Source organism: Macaca fascicularis, chromosome 10 (genome assembly GCF_037993035.2).
Source record: "Macaca fascicularis isolate 582-1 chromosome 10, T2T-MFA8v1.1".
In the NCBI taxonomy this organism is placed as follows: Eukaryota; Metazoa; Chordata; class Mammalia; order Primates; family Cercopithecidae; genus Macaca; species Macaca fascicularis.
The window spans coordinates 22,991,969-23,006,422 of record NC_088384.1 but is presented as its reverse complement, the minus strand read 5'-3'; the positions used below and the strand labels follow the sequence as shown (position 1 = coordinate 23,006,422).

Genomic DNA, 14,454 nt, shown 5'->3' with positions numbered 1-14,454 from the left:
TCCTCCAGAACTGTGAGAAATAAATGTTTCTTGCTAGAAACAAGAACAAACAAAAAATAACTCCATCACAGTATAAAATGTCTCTAAACATTCAACTGTTTCAACTCTTAAAAGGGTAAGAAACGGGCTCAAAATTAATTTTTTCTTTTTTTTTTTTTGGACACAGAGTCTTACTGTGTCGCCCAGGCTGAAGTGCAGTGGCATGATCTCGGCTTACTGCAACCTTCGGCTCCCAGGTTCAAGTGATTCTCATGCCTCTGCCTCCCAAGTAGCTGAGACTACAGGTTCATGCCACCATGTCCAGCTAATTTTTGTATTTCTAGTGGAGACGGGGTTTTACCAGTTGGCCAGGCTGGTCTCAAACTCCTGAACTCAAGTGATCCACCTGCCTCAGCCTCCCAAAGTGCCGGGATGACAGGTCAAAATTAGTATTTATTAATAACTACATTTCTAGCTTCACCAGAAATTCCTACTCAGATAAAGAATATGCCTGGTGTGGTGGCTCATGCCTGCAATCCCAACTACTTAGGAGGCTGAGGCAAGAGAATCCCTTGAGCCTAGGAGTCCGAGGCTGCAGTGAGCTACATTAGCACCAATGAACTCCAGTCTGGGTGACAAGGCCAGATGCTGCCTCTAAATTTTTTTTATTTTAATTTAAAAATAAAGTCTGAAATGCTTTTTTTTTTTTTTTGAGACAAGGTCTCTCTCTGTCACCCAGGCTGGAGTGCAGTGGTATGATCATGGCTCATTGCAACCTCTACCTCCTGGGCTGAACTGATCCTCCCACCTCAGCCTCCCAAGTAGCTCGGACTACAAGCACACATCACCATGCCCAACTAATTTTGTATTTTGGAGATGGGGTTTCATTTTGTTGCCCAGGCTGACCTTGAACTGCTGGGCTCAGGCGATCCTCTCGTCTTGGCCTCCCAAAGTGCTAGGATTACATGTGTGAGCCACCCACACCCAGCCTGAAATGCATTTTTTTTTAACAGCAAAAAACTATTTTCAGGAAACTACAATTATACCTTTATTTCACAAACCTGGTCTAAAACTAAAATTTTGAATCAAAACACAACTTATAGTACTAACAAACTTTCTAGTTAACTTTTATTTGTACTACAAGAATTGATTCTTCCTCATCAATAACCAAGGAAGATACAAGCAGTGACTTTCTTTATCATTTCTTTCATTAGCACAGTAAGAAATGGAAATTTTTTTTTTTTTTTTTTTTGAGACGGAGTCTTACTCTGTTGCCCAGGCTGGAGTGCAGTAGCAAGATCTCAGCTCACTGCAACCTCCGCCTCCCAGGTTCAAGTGATTCTTCTGCCTCAGCCTCCCAAGTAGCTGCGACTACAGGCGCACATCACCACACCCGGCTAATTTTTTGTTTTTGTTTTGTTTTGGTTTGGTTTTTTGAGACGGAGTCTCGCTCTGTCACTCAGACTGGAGTACAGTGGCATCATTAGGCTCAATGCAACCTCCACCTCCCGGTTTCAAGAGATACTTTTGTCTCAAAACCTCCTGAGTAGCTGTGACTACAGGCATGTGCCACCACACCTGGCTAATTTTTGTATCTTTAGTAGAGATGGGGTTTCACCATGTTGGCCAGGCTGGTCTTGAACTCCTGACCTCAGGTGATCCACCCACCTCAGCTTCCCAAAGTACTAGAATTACAGGCATGAGCCACCACGGCCGGCCAATTTTTGTATTTTTAGTAGAGATGGGTTTCACCATATTGGCCAGGCTGGTCTCATATTCCTGACCTCATGATCTGAGAAAGGGAAAAAAAATTTTTAAATAGATAATTCCCTTTATTTCAAAGTTTCATAGGAAATTAGAATCATTTGTTTGCTATCTTAAAAACTATTGTTTTTAAGGCTGGCCACGGTGGCTTACATCTGTAATCCCAGCACTTTGGGAAGCCAAGGTGAGCAGATCACCTGAGGTAGGGAATTCGAGACCAGCCTGACCAACATGGAAAAACCCTGTCTCTACTAAAAATACAAAATTAGCCGGGTGTAGTGGCACATGCCTGTAATCCCAGCTACTTGGGAAGCTGAGGCAAGAGAATCCCTTGAACCCAGGAGGTGGAGGTTGCGGTGAGTCGAGATGGTGCTGTTGTACTCCAGCCTGGGCAACAAGTGCAAAACTCCATCTCAAAAAAAAAAAAAAAAAAAAAGCTATTGTTGTTATATAGCCTCATTTCACAGAATCTTTTCTTTGTTATATAATTTCCATTATCCAAGAAACATTTATATCAGGTACTGCATTAAGTATTAGTTTAATAACAGTTTTGTAACATTCATTTATTCATTTATTTTTAGAGACTGGGTTTCATTCTGTGGCCCAGGCTACAGTGCAGTGGTGCCAATATAGTTCACTGTAGCTTGGAACTACTGGGTTCAAGAGGTCTTCCTGCCTCAGCCTCCTGAGTAGCTGGGACTAGAGGTACATGCCACCATACCCGGCTAATTTGATTGATTGATAGTTTTGTTTTGTTTTGTTTTTTGTTTTGTTTGAGACAGAGTCTTACTATCACCCAGGCTGGAGTACAGTAGCACGATCTCAGCTCACTGCAACCTCTGCCTCCTGGGTTCAAGCTATTCTCCTACCTCAGCTTCCCAAGTAGCTGGGATTATAATTGCATCACCACACCCAGCTAATTTTTGTATTTTTAGTAGAGATGGAGTCTCACCATGTTGGCCAAGCTGGTCTTGAACTCCTGACCTCAAATGATCCACCTGCCTCGGCCTCCGAAATTACTGGGATTACAGGCATGAGCCACCGCAGCTGGCCTAAAAAATATATTTTAGAGACTGGGTCTCACACCATGTCACCCAGGCTGGTCTTGAACTCCTGACCTCAAGCAATCCTCCTACTTCAGCCTCCCAAATAGCTGAAATACAGAAATGAACAACCATGCCTGGCTCAGTTTTGTAACTTTCAATACATAAAGAAATTACAGGCCGGGCACGGTGGCTCACGCCTGTAATCCCAGCACTTTGGGAGGCTGAGACAGATGGATCACGATGTCAGGAGATTGAGACCATCCTGGCTAACATGGTGAAATCCCGTCTCTAATAAAAATACAAAAAAAAAAATTAGCCAGGAGTGTTGGCGGGCACCTGTAGTCCCAGCTACTCGGGAGGCTGAGGCAGGGGAATGGCGTGAACCCGGGAGGCAGAACTTGCAGTGAGCCGAGATTGCGCCACTGCACTGCACTGCAGCCTGGGAGACAGAGCGAGACTCCGTCTCAAAAAAAAAGAAGAAAGAAATTACACTGCTTACACTGTAATTAATTTCATCTTTTCATTAAATTAACAGGTAATAAAATTTGATATAAACTTAGTGTCAAATACTCATCCCTTTGCTTAATCAGTATTACAGAGACAAATTCCAGAATGGTGTGCCAACATAACCTTAAATCTCACAATAAAAACTAGGTTTTAACAATATCCACAGGGAAATTATGTTATTTTCCAGCAACAAGTCTAGTGTTTAGAAGCAAAAGGCAGTTATAATTGATCACTATTTGCTTAGTGATCATACAAATCAAAGACAGTCTAATGCAAATGGTTAAGAACACAGACTCCAGAGCCAGGATACTAAATTAGAATCCAGGGCAACTCAGTTTCCTAGCTGGATGGTCTTGATAAAGTTACTTAACCTCTCTGTACTGCACTTGTCTCACATGTAAGATGGGGATAATACTGCCTACTTAATAAAGTTGTGAGAATTAAATTAGTGAATATATGTAAAGTGTTTAAACAGTACTGACACAGAGTATGCACAATATAAATGCTAGTCCAGGTATAATAATCTCAAACACCTATACTTATGGAAGGAAGAGTGCTTTCACACAAATACTCTATGATTTATATGGTTCTTCCAAATATGTCTAATGAAAATTTTATTTTTCATAAAATATATCTGGAATTTGTGGCCAATTTCTTGAACAATTATTATAAATGGTTTTCATAAATCTTTGTGAATATTAGGAAGCAAGAGATTCAACAAAAGCATTATCTGACAGTGGAGCAATATTCAAAAATCCTGTTGCTACATAAGCCAAAAGTGACATGGATCCGAGACAACTCAAAACAAAAATATTACACACAGAACAGAAGCAACTGTGCAGTATCAGGAAACTGCAGCCTGCTGCAATACACTTTTTCTAGTGATAAGAAACTTCACATGGGGCCACATGTCTAATAAAGATGACTGAATCCCAAAATTATATTGGTAATATGGAAATTCTTGATAGAGGAAGAATATTCCCAGAAGTGTGACCAGTTAGGACCAAAATAAAAGGTACAATTTACCCAATTATTATACCTAAGTACCCAGCCTTATTAAATATACGTTCCTCAATATCAAATTGTACTAACAAAAAAATCAGGAAACTAAGCTCCTAGTAGAGAACTGGTCAAAGGGAAGATCTTTGTAGAGTCAACAGTTTCCCCTGTCCTACAATTTGGCAAAATAATCTCATAAGCACAAGGAGGTTAATATGCTTGCATTAAAAATGTTAAGTTACTTATAATCCAATTTAAATGTTAAGTTGAGATACCTTAACATGTTCACATGACTTTTTTTAATTCACAAAAACGTTCTTATCTATCTTTATTTTAAGGTGTTTTCCACATACATGCTTCATGAATTTTATTTTAGGAGATGTAAAAAAGTCTACAAATCTTTATTCTACTATTTCCCAAAATATACCCAATTACTGGCAAAAATGTTAATAATTATTAAACTGAACTGATGAGAAAATACAAAGGTTTATTACTGGATTAAATAAGTTTTTCCATGTGCTTGAATTTTTTTATACTCAGTATATATTCTATTATATGTATACACAGAATACAACTCTATCAGTATTGAACTTAGTTTGTCATTGCATAAAACGGCCATAGATGGTCAGATCAAGTAATCCTACTCATTTTACCCTGTATTACTGAAAATAAAAATGAGAGGGGGGAGGCAAATAAAGACTTTAATATCTTTAATGATGTTTTCCAAGGGTTAGACTTTTATTTTCTGACATTTTTCTACACCTCTATTGAAATACATTTCACATATCATAAAACTTACCCATTTAAAAAATCCAGTTCAGTGGCTTTTAGTGGTTTATTCAGAGTTTTACAACCATTACCACAGTCTAGTTTTAGAATAGTCTCATCACCCCATACCCACCAGCAGTCATTCCCTACTCCTCCCCACCCAACATTCCTGACAAACACTAATCTTCTTTCTCTCTCTATGCATTTGTCTATGCTTAACTATTTCACATAAATAGAATCATTACAATATGTGATCTTTTGTGACTGATTTCTTCCACTTAGAATGTTTTCAAGGTTCATCCATGTTGTATTATGCATCAGTAGTTCTTCCTTTCATGGCAAAATAATAATCCACTGGAAAGAATACATTTTGTTTATCCAGTCAACAGTTACTTGTACTTGTGGCTGTTTTCACTTTTTGGCCTTTTTTTTTTTTTTTTTTTTTTGAGATGGAGTCTCGCTCTGTCGCCCAGGCTGGAGTGCAGTGGCCGGATCTCAGCTCACTGCAAGCTCTGCCTTCCAGGTTTACACCATTCTCCTGCCTCAGCGTCCGGAGTAGCTGGGACTACAGGTGCCCGCCACCTAGCCCGGCTAGCTTTTTGTATTTTTTAGTAGAGACGGGGTTTCACTGTGTTAGCCAGGATGGTCTCAATCTCCTGACCTCATGATCCACCCGTCTCGGCCTCCCAAAGTGCTGGGATTACAGGCTTGAGCCACCGCGCCCGGCCACTTTTTGGCTTTTATAAATAATAAAGCAACGAACATTCATGTACAAGTTTTTGTGTAAACTATTGTTTTGATGTCTTTAGGGCGCGTGTGTGTGTGTGTATCTATATGTGTATAGATATATATATATACACACACACACACACACATATATATATACCTGGGAGTAGAATTACTGAGCTATATGGCAAGTCTATGTTTAACATTTTGAGGAGCTGCCAAAGCATTTTCTAAGACAGCTGCACCACTTTACATTCCAGCAATGTATGAGAGTTCCAATTTCTCCACATCCTCACCAGTACTTGTTATTGCCTATCTTTTTAACTTTAGCCACCCCAGTCGACGTAAAGTGGATCTCATTGTGGTTTTGATTGCATGACTGATGACTAACGATGCTGTACACTTTTTCATGTCATTGGCCATTTGCATATCTTTAGGAAATGTCTACTTCTTTGGTTGCACTCTGTCACCCAGGCTTGAGTGCAGCAGTGCAATCACTGCTCACTAAAACTGCAACTTCCCCTCAAGTGATCATGGGCTAACATTTTTTTCTATTTTTTGTAGAGAAGGGGTGTTACTATGTTGCCCAGGCTGATCTCAAACTCCTGGGCTCAAGTGATCCTCCCACCTTGGCCTCCCAAAGTGCTAGGATTACAGGCATGAGCCACCTCAACCAGCCTGTTTATTTTTAAATTGGGTTGTCCTCTTATCATTGCATAGTAAGTTATTTATATATTCTGAATAACAAGTCCTTTTACAAACATATATTTGCAAATATTTTCTTCCATTATGTGGGTTTTGTTTTCACTTTTTGAGATAGTCTTGCTCTGTCGCCCAGGCTGAAGTGCAGTGGCCCAGTCTCAGCTCATTGCAACCTTCACCTCCCAGGTTCAAGTGATTGTCCTGCCTCAGCCACCCAAGTAACTGCGATTACAGGCACTCACCACCATGCCCGGCTAATTTTTGTATTTTTAGTAGAGACAGGGTTTCACCATGTTGCCCAGGCTGGTCTCGAACTCCAGACCTCAAGTGATCTGCCCACCTTGGCCTCCCAAAGTGCTGGGATTACAGGTACGAGCCACTGCACCTGGCCAAAATAAGGCTTTATTCAGAAAATTGAAATAGAAATAAACCCTTTAAAACTAAAACTAAAATACTTTTTTGTTTTTTTTTGGAGACAGAGTCGCTCTGTCACCCAGGCTGGAGTACAGTGTTGTGATCTCAGCTCACTGCAACATCCGTCTCCTAGGTTCAAGCGATTCTCCTTCCTCAGCCTCCCAAGGAGAGTGGACTATAGGCTTTCTGGGAGTTTTGGTTTGGTTTTGTTTTTTTTGAGACAGAGTCTCACTCTGTCACCCAGGCTGGAGTACAGTGACGCCATCTCGGCTCACTGCAACCTCTGCCTCCCGGGTTCAAGCAGTTCTCTGCCTCAGCCTCTGGAGTAGCTGGGATTGCAGGTGCCCGCCACCACGCCCGGTTAATTTTTGTATTTTTAGTAGAGACAGGATTTCATCATACTGGCCAGGCTGCTCTTGAACTCCTGACCTCGTGATCCACCCACCTCGGCCTCCCAAAGTGCTGGGATTACAGGCGTGAGCCACCACACACTGCCAATTCTTTGTATTTTTAGTAGAGACAGGGTTTCACCATGTTGGTCAGGCTAGTCTCAAACTCCCAACCTCATGATCCACCCGCCTCAGCCTCCTAAAGTGCTAGTATTACAGGCATGACCCACCATGCCCGGCCTAAAATATTTATTACTAAAAATCAGTAATATTTTCTTGCTGTTGAGAAAGAGAAAGCAACAATAATGTCCTTCTACTCTTTGACTAAATACCAGGAATTAGTTATTTTGCTAAACACCAAAAGTCGTATTTGGAGAACTGAAGAGGTAGTAATAGTAACTGGAGAGTAGAACAGAAAAAGAGGTCAAGTAGGTGTTGTAGTATGGCTGTAATTGGCCTCACTGTGACCACTACAGAAAAAACCCTTTTTCATCATAGCTATACTTCCCCTAGCCAAGGATGTGAAGAACATACCTTATTTAACAAGATTAATAGTATAAAACTAACATATAGTAATCTGGAATGTGATTTTTTTTTGACATCCCACTTGATAAATAGTTGATTGTAATGAGGATGTGGTTTTATTTTGTGGATAAAGAGTAGCATTGTTAAGAAATAGCAAGTGCTCCAAGCACAACAAACCTGACTTTGTGTTGTGGTTTTGCAGGAGTTAAAAAAAGAAGTTGCGCCAGGCGCGGTGGCTCACTCGAGAAATCCCAGCACTTTGGGAGGCCGAGGCGGGCGAATCATGAGGTCAGGAGATCGAGACCATCCTGGCTAACATGGTGAAATCCCGTCTCTAATAAAAATACAAAAATAAGCTGGATGTGGTGGCAGACGCCTGTAGTCCAAGCTATTCGGGAAGCTGAGGCAGGAGAATGGCCTGAACCCAGGAGGCGGAGCTTGCAGTGAGCCAAGATCGTGCCACTGCACTCCAGCCTGGGCTACAGAGCGAGACTCCGTCTCAAAAAAAAAAAAAATAAAATAAAATAAAAATAAAAAATAAAAAAAGTTAACTGTGAATGTTAAATAGGAGAATGCATTATTATTGCATGTGGTTTCCCCCCTTCCCTGGTATGTACTTGGCATTTCCATGCCATAGTGGAAGTCAAAAATTGCCATGATACTGTTTCAACATACTATGGACTTAATTCAGAAAATGTTAGGACAAATTTGCTATCAACATTCTTTGCATTCACAGAATTGCATAAAGAGTTTCTCTTTGTTAAAGATGAAAATTACTAAGATTATTGTCCTCTAATGCCAATCATCATAAAATGAAAATCAAATTAGCATTTTGCCAAAACATGCCTATAGAAAACTGGTGTTTGCTTTTTGGAAGACTGTAGATAATACAGTGTGAATATACAAGAAACATGAGATATTCCAAACATCATATTTGTATCATACTATGTCTCTAGTTTCTCTTCTTAGAAAATAACTATCCACCCAGCTGCTGAAGAGACACCAAAATAAAAGTTCTACCAAGTTTAAATTCAAACATCAGGCTTCCCTCTAACGGGTTTTAAAAATAGCAATAATTCAAAGGAAGAAAGATTGTAACCATGAAATTTAATGAAAAAATATTATTTCTGCTTTCAGGAAAAAAAAGTAGTGAAAAAACAGCACACAAAACAAGAATCGTATAGTAAAAATAAAGCATTCAATTATACTTTTATTATTTTTAATATTTAAAATTCATTGTCAAATATTCTATATAGCAACTTTGATTTCACATGCATTTGCAATACAACTATGCAGTATGAGAGACTTGTCTTCTTTCGTGGTTCCTCAAACACTCACAGGGATTTCTTGGGTTGTAGAAAGGTGACGGGGACAGGAAGAGGCTTGGGGTTTCTGTTTGTGGTTTTTTCTTTGTGAGGTTTTTTTTTTTTTTTGGTCTGTGGTTTTGGAGTTTTTGTTTTTCTTGGTTTTTGATTGGGTTTTTCTGCTTTTTGTTTTGTGGCTCACTTTTAACTGGAATTAATTAGCAGAAGAAGATAAACAACAAATATCAAATCCCTACCACAGGCAAGGCATTGTTCTAAGTATGTACCTACATCCTCTTTTATTTAACAATTCTTTGGAATGGATATTATTGTGCAATTATACATATGAGAACCATAAGATGCATAAGAGTTATGACCTGTTGGCTGGTGCAGTGGCTCATCCCTGTAATCCCAGCATTTTGGGAGACTGAGGCAGGTGGATCACTTGAGGTCATGAGTTCGAGACCAGTCTGGCCAACATGGTGAAACCATGTCTCTACTAAAAATACAAAATTAGCTGAGCATGGTGGTGCACATCTGTAATCCCAACTACTTAGGAGGCTGAGGCAGGAGGATCACTTGAACCCAGGAGGCAGAGGTTACAGTGAGCCAAGATCACACCACCGCACTCCAGCCTGGGTGATGGCGAGACTCTGACTCAAAAAAAAAAAAAAAAAAAAAAAATTAGGTAAAACATGATCACTGTAAAAAATCCCAGCTGTCTTTTTTACAGAAATTGATAAGCTGATCCTAAAAGCCATTTGGAAATACAAGGGATCCAGAATAGCCAGTCTTGAAAAAGAATAAAGTTAAAGGACTTACACTTAATTTCAAAACCTATTACCAAGCTACAGTAATGAAACAGTGTAGTACTGGCATAAAGACAGAAAGAAATACTGGTCAAGAGAACAGAACTTATAGTCCAGAAATGAAACCTTATATATATATTCAACTGATTCTCAAAAAAGACGTGAAGACCATCAATAAAGGAAAGGACACTCTTTTCAATATATAGTGCTGGAAGAACTTTTTGTATTCATATACAAAATAATGAATTTGGACCACACACCACACACACCTCACATCACACACAAAAATTAAATCAAAATGGATCAACAACCTAAATATAAGGGCTAAAAGCATACAACTCTTAGAAGAAAACATAGAGGTAAATCATAGGGATAAATCTTCATGACCTTAGATTTGGCAATGGCTTCTTAGACATGAAAACAAAATCATGAGCAACAAAGAAAAAACAGATAAGCTAGACTTCCTCAAAATTAAAAACTTTTTTGGCATCAAAACAACATTATCAAAAGAGTAGACCGGGTGTGGTGGCTCACGCCTGTAATCCTAGCACTTTGGGAGGCAGAGGCTGGCAGACCACTTGAGCCCAGGAGTTCCAGACCAGCCTGGGCAACACGGCAAAACCCCATCTCTACAAAAAATACAAAAATTAGTCGTCCCTGTAGTCCTACCTGCTCAGGAGGCGGAGGTGGGAGGATCAATTGAGCCCCGAGAGGTCCAGGCTACAGTGAGCTGTGATCCCACCACTGCACTCCAGCCTGGGCGACAGAGTGAAATCCTGTCTCAAAAAAAAAAAAAAAGTAAAAAGAGACTCATGCCTCTTTTATAGGTGCAGTGGCTCACATCTATAATCCCAACACTTTCTGGGAGGCTGAGGTGAGAAGATCTCTTGAGGCCAGGAGTTCAAGACCAGCCTGGGCAACATTTCGAGACCCCTTATCTACAAAAAATTTTTAAATATTAGCCAGGTGTGGTGGCATGTGCCTGTAGTCTTAAACAATTATCATATGACCCAGATAGTCTATTCTTTAGGGATATACTCAAGGGAAATGAAAATATGCATCCACACTAAAATTTGTACACAAATGTTCAGAGCAACATTATTCATAATAGCCAGAAATCGGAAAAAAAACACATGCCTATCACCAGAGGAACTGATAACATATGGTATATCCATTCAAAAGATTACTCAGCATTAAAAAATAATGAAGTGCTGATATATGCTACAGCATGGATAAACCTTGAAAACACCGTGCCAAGCGAAATAAGTCAATCATGAAAGACCATATGTAGTAAGATTTCATTCTGTGAAAACCTCTAGAAGAGCTAAACTCAGAGACAGAAAGTAGGCTAGTTATTGCTAGGAACTAGGAAAAAAGGGAATAAGCCATAACTGCTAATGGGTACGGGATTTCTTGTGGACTGATGAAAATGGTCTGAAAGTATCTAGATACCTGTCTTGTTTGTGCGATTCTGTGAACATATATTATAAACCACAAAATTCTGCACTCAAGGGGTTGATTTCATGGTAGATGATTTTATCTCATTTATCTTTATCTCAATAAAGCTTTTTAGGCTGGGCGCGGTGGCTCAAGCCTGTAATCCCAGCACTTTGGGAGGCCGAGACGGGTGGATCACGAGGTCAGGAGATCGAGACCATCCTGGCTAACACGACGAAACCCCATCTCTACTAAAAAATACAAAAAACTAGCCGGGCGAGGTGGCGGGCGCCTGTAGTCCCAGCTACTCGGGAGGCTGAGGCAGGAGAATGGCGTGAACCCGGGAGGCGGAGCTTGCAGTGAGCTGAGATCCGGCCACTGCACTCCAGCCTGGGCGACAGAGCGAGACTCCGTCTCAAAAAATAAATAAATAAATAAATAAATAAATAAAGCTTTTTAAAGACACTTTAAAACGACATATCTGTATAAGCTACAAAAATAACACACTGAGAGACTAAAGTGCCTAATTTTTCCATTTTTCTTCTTCGGTGCAATCTCAAGTCCAAAAGTCTTGCCTTCCTATATATGCATATTTTGTCCAGTGAAACAAGAAACTCTATTAATTTTATTAGAAAATTTTTAAAAAGCTAGGTGTGGTGGCTCACAGTTGTGCTTCCAGCTACTCCGAAGGCTGAGGCAGAAGGATCACTTGAGGCCAACACTGGGAGTTCAACACTAGCTGGGGCAACATAGCAAGACCCATCTTTAAAAATATTTTTTAGTCAGGTGCAGTGGCTCACACCTGTAATCCCAGCACTTTGGGAGGCCGAGGAGGATGGATCATTTGAGATCAGGAGTTCAAAACCAGACCAGCCAACATGGTGAAACCCCATCTCTACTAAAAATACAAAAATTAGCTGGGCGTGGTGGTGGGCACCTGTAATCCCAGCTACTTGGGAGGCTGAGGCAAGAGCATTGCTTGGTTCAGGGAGGCGGAGGCTGCAGTGAGGCCAAGATCATGCCATTGCACTCCAGCCTGGGCAACAGAGCAAGACTATCTCAGGAAAAAAAAACATATATATATACATATATATTTTTTTAAATAGTTAAAACCCTACTGAAATGAAACCAATAAAATAAAATTCAACTTAATGTAAACAATAGTTACTGAAATATTAATTTTCTTTTTTTTTTTTTTGAGATGGAGTCTCGCTCTGTCGCCCAGGCTGGAGTGCAATGGCCGGATCTCAGCTCACTACAAGCTCCACCTCCCGGGTTTACGCCATTCTCCTGCCTCAGCCTCCCCAGTAGCTGGGACTACAGGCACTCGCCACCTCGCCCGGCTAGTTTTTTGTATTTTTTAGTAGAGACGGGGTTTCACCGTGTTAGCCAGGATGGTCTTGATCTCCTGACCTCGTGATCCGCCCGTCTCGGCCTCCCAAAGTGCTGGGATTACAGGCTTGAGCCACCGTGCCCGGCCTGAAATATTAATTTTCAAACAATTCTATTTTAGCTTTGACTCTGAATAAAATATAAACCTCAATTTCAAAATATCACAAAGATTGGCTGGGAGCAGTGGCTCACGCCTGTAATTCCAGCACTTTGGGAGGACGAGGCAGGTGGATCACTAGAGGCCAGGAGTTCCAGAGCAGTCTGGCCAACATAGGGAAACCATGTCTCTACTAAAAAAATATTTTAAAAATTAGCCGGTCTAGTAATCCCAGCTACTCAAGAGGCTTAGGCATGAGAATTGCTGGAATTTGGGAGGTGGAGGTTGCAGTGAGCGGAGATCATGCCACAGCACTCCAACCTGGGCGACAGAGTGAGACTCTGTCTCAAAAAAATAAAAATAAAAATAAGGCCAGGTGTGATGGCTCACGCCTGTAATCCCAGCACTTTGGGAAGCCGAGGTGGGCAGATCACTTGAGGTCAAGGAGTTTGGGACCAGCCTGGGCAACACAGTGAAACCTCCTCTCTGCTAAAAATACATAAATTAGCTGGGCATGGTGGCGCACCCTTGTTATGCCATCTACACCAGAGGCCGAGGCAGGGAATCACTTGAATTCAGGAGGTGGAGGTTGCAGTGACCCGAGATTGCGCTACTGCACTCCAGCCTGGACGACAGAGTGAGACTCCATCTCAAAAAAAAGAAAAAAATTAAAATTAAAAATTAAAAAAAAACACAAAGACTACAAATACTCAGGTTTAAGCAAACTGCCAACTTTCTTGAATTAACAGTAATTCCTATTTGCTTTGTCAAAAATGTAGATACTTACCTGCCTCAATGGAATGAAATCCTAAAAGCCTAGTGTTCCCAAATGATGAAGAGAAAGAAACATGCATATTTTAATTTAGAATTTTGATTCGGAATTAATTTTAACCTAGTTGGAGTATACATAATCATTTATGTATTTATTTACTCATTTAAGAGACTGGGTTTCGCTGTGTTATCCAGGCTGGAATGCAGTGGCACAACCCTGGCTCACTGCAACCTGGACTTCCTGAGCTCAAACGATCCTCCCACCTCAGCCTCCAGAGTAGCTGGGACTGCAAGTGCACGCTACCACACCCAGCTAACTTTTGCATTTTTTGTGGAGAGAGTCTCGCTATGTTTACCACACTGGTCTCTAACTCCTTGGCTCACTACAGCCTCAAGCCCCTGGGCTCAAGCAATCCGCCTCCCAAAGTGCTGGGATTACAGGAGTGAGCCACTGCACCCGGCCTAGTGGATAGTGCATACTAAGCAACATATACCCTGCTTTTGCCTAGCACATACTGAAAACACGGCATTAAAAACAATCACAAAAGTTAAGCTGGGAGCTGAGAAAAATCACATACTGTAAAATAAATCTGTACTGTAAAATAAATCACATACTGTAAATTAATCTCAAGAAGCTCCTAAAAATGTCTCAAGAACTCCTATGTTGCACTCTCCCTAACAATTTAGACTTTCTACAGATATTTTCTGATCATCTACCGTGTGCCAGGCACCATGTCAGGTACCAGGATGCCATGGTGAGGTACACACAGAACCGGCTCCTGCTCGCAGGAAGCCTGCTCTCTAAAACAGTGCTTGCCAAGCTCG

The 14,454-nt window shown here is 40.8% G+C and overlaps 1 protein-coding gene across 7 annotated transcripts in view; it reads right to left on the bottom strand.

Moving 5' to 3' along the window:
- The window catches only part of TTC28 (tetratricopeptide repeat domain 28), a 727,080-nt gene that overhangs the window by 711,681 nt on the left and 945 nt on the right, over positions 1-14,454 (bottom strand). The window lies entirely within an intron of this gene.